This window comes from Colobus angolensis, unplaced genomic scaffold (assembly GCF_000951035.1).
Source record: "Colobus angolensis palliatus isolate OR3802 unplaced genomic scaffold, Cang.pa_1.0 Scaffold137, whole genome shotgun sequence".
NCBI lineage: Eukaryota > Metazoa > Chordata > Mammalia > Primates > Cercopithecidae > Colobus > Colobus angolensis.
This window is the reverse complement of record NW_012114455.1, coordinates 5,612,442-5,615,590: the sequence shown is the minus strand read 5'-3', so window position 1 is coordinate 5,615,590 and position 3,149 is coordinate 5,612,442.

Here is a 3,149-nt window from a genome sequence, read left to right as displayed (position 1 = left end):
GCCTCAGCCTTCCAAAGTGCAGGGATTACAGGTGTGAGCCACCATGCCCAGCGAGGTATAATTTCTACACCAAATAATGTCACAATTTTAAGTGTACTATTCAATAACTTTTAGTCGATCTACAGTTGTGCACCCCTCACCACAATCCAATTTTAGAACATTTCCATCACCCCAAAAAGATCTCTCATGCCCATTTGTTCTTCCTCTCCTGTTTCCCAGCCCCAGGAAAAGCTAAGCTAGTTTAAGTCTCCCTAGTTTTGCCTTTCCTCATGTAAATGGCCTCATACAATATGTCATCTTTTTTGTCTGGCTTCTTTCACTTAGCATAATGTTTTTGCAGTTCAGTTATGAATAATGCTGTTATGAACATTCACACCAAGTCTTTGTGTGGACATATGTTTTCATTCCTCTTGGGTAGATGCCCAGGCATAGAATTGCTGGGTTGTATGGTAAATTTATGTTTAACTTTTTAAGAAACTGCCAAACTGTTTTCGAAAGTGGCTGCACCATTTTACATTTCTACCAGCAAAGCATGAGGGTGCCAGGTGCTGTACATCTATTATTTTGAATACATGTGTGTGGGCATTTCATAACCACTGTTTTAGAGGTGAGAAACCTGTGGTTGCAAGAGGTTAACTAACTTGCAGGAGGTCATTCAGCCTGACAAAGCCAGTATTCAACCCTATCTAGTTCCAAATCCCATCCCTTGCTGCTGTGGACTGGCTCTGTGCCGGGTGTTTGTGCTGCTTGATAGGGCTGGGGGAGGGCACTGCAGTAACTCTGCTTCTAGCTTACTCTGTGGATCCACCCAAGTGATCAGGGGAATAATGGAGCCTGTGGCCAGGGAAAACAGAAGGAGGGCTAGTCTTTTTGGACCAGATACCAAGCCCCAACAATGATTTACATAACTCAATGGTCCCTCTTTTTTTTTTTTTTTTTTTCAATACAGAATTTTGCTCTTGTTGCCCAGGCTGGAGTAAATGGTGCAATCTTGGCTCACTGCAACCTCTGCCTCCTGGGTTCAAGCAATTCTTCTGTCTCAGCCTTCCGAGTAGCTGGGATTACAGGCAAGCACTACCATGTGCAGCTAACTTTTTTTTTTTTTTTTGAGATGGAATCTTGCTCTGTCACCCAGGCTGGAGTGCAGTGGTGAGATCTCGGTTCACTGCAACCTCCACCTCCCGGATTCAAGCAATTCTCTGCCTCAGCCTCCTGAGTAGCTGAGATTACAGGCAACCACCACCACGCCCGGCTAATTTATATATTTTTTAGTAGAGTCGGGGTTTTTCCATGTTGGTCAGACTGGTCTTGAACTCCCGACCTCAGGTGATCTGCCCACCTCAGCCTCCGAAAGAGCGGGGATTACAGGCATGAGCCACCGCACCTGACCATCTCTTTATGTTTGGAATGAAACTTCAGTCCAGGTCAACCAGTGACACAGCAAAGGAATAAGCTGAGCACTATAAAGAGTCCCCATCACTGTGGACTTTGACAGCCTCATAATCACTTGACTGGCCACAGAACAGGGAGAGGAGATTTTTGCTTTCCACTGTCTCTGAGTCAGCAAGTAGTTAGTTACTGAAATCACATCCGCTAACAAGTCCAGGCAACTGCTGACTGCATTGTTCCCGTTGCCTTGTTTTGTATGGCTGGCCAAAACACAAACAGCAGGGTGTGTAAATTGATTATATAAAAACATGGGAAATGACATAGTCAAATTGAAAACATCAAGCAAAACGTATTGCTTTCTATAATCTTTATCTTCAGCAGGATTTTAATATAAGCCTATCTTCTCTTATCCATATCTTTCTATATCACTGTCTCTAGGGGGACTAGGTTAGGGTAAATAAGCATGGAGTTGGCATTTTCACTCATCTGTCCTTGACAGCACGGGCTGTGTCTTGTTCAGCTTCGTATTCCCCGCAGTGCATAGCATGACCTTGTGTAACATTGACCTTCTTCCTATACCTTGCTTGGACTATTGTCATCTGTCTCCCAGCAGCCATCCTCCATCCATAGCTCCTCTATCCAGGCCATTTTCTACACTTCCTTTTGAATTGTCTTTCTAATATGCATCTTTTATTCAAGAATAAATGATGACATTTTATTATTTTATTTTTATTTTTAGAGACAGGGTCTTGTTCTGTTGCCCAGGCTGGAGGGCAGTGGCGTGATCATAGTGCACTGCAGCCTACACCTCCTGGGTAAGAGTGATCCACCCGCCTCACCCCAACTCCCATCCCCTAATAGCTGGGACTACAGGTGTACTCCACCACACTCAGCTAATTTTTCAAAATTTTTTTCCTTTTTTATTTTTTGCAGAGACAGGGTCCCACTATGTTGCCTAGGGTGGTCTTAAAGTCCTGGCTCAAGTGTTCTTCCTGCCTCAGCCACCCAAAGCCCTGGGATTACAGGCATGAGCCACTGCACCTGGCCAATGACATTTTATTATTTGATTAGATTCATGGTGCTACAAATATAACAAAGCTGATACCAAACATGTCTGCGTATTTTAAAGATGCCTATTGATCTATGGGATGGCCAAAATAAAAGAAAAAGTATTTTAAGGCTATCAATTGCTGTGAAAGAAAGTCCATATTCTTTACCAGATCATTATATAACCTGGCTTGCTGACCTACAGCTTTGTTTTTCACCATTCTCTTCCCCTTTCTGCTCTTTCTGGAAGGACCACTATTCATTCTTCCTGTGTTTTTCAGATCTGCCTCAGGCCTGGATATAGAACAAGTGTTCAGTAAATATTTCTTGTTAGATTGAGAGTTGCTTTGACCTGCTAAGAGCTATATTAATTCCATAAGCCTTCAAAGGAGACTTCTAAGTCCTAGGACATTCTTCATAGCAGAGGAGGTGTGAGAATGGTGAAGAAATGACTACCTATTTTTACTCTTCTCAGAGCAGAATCACTGATTCATTCAACCTATGTCTTGAATGTTTTTAAAGGTCAAATCTTTGTTTTGAAATTGTACAAATGGGTTGGGCACAGTGGCTCACGCCTGTAATCCCAGCACTTTGGGGGGCCGAGGGAAGTGGATCACCTTAAGTCAGGAGTTCGACACCAGCCTGACCAACATGGAGAAACCGCGTCTCTACTGAAAATACAAAATTAGCTGGGCGTGGTGGCACACGCCTGT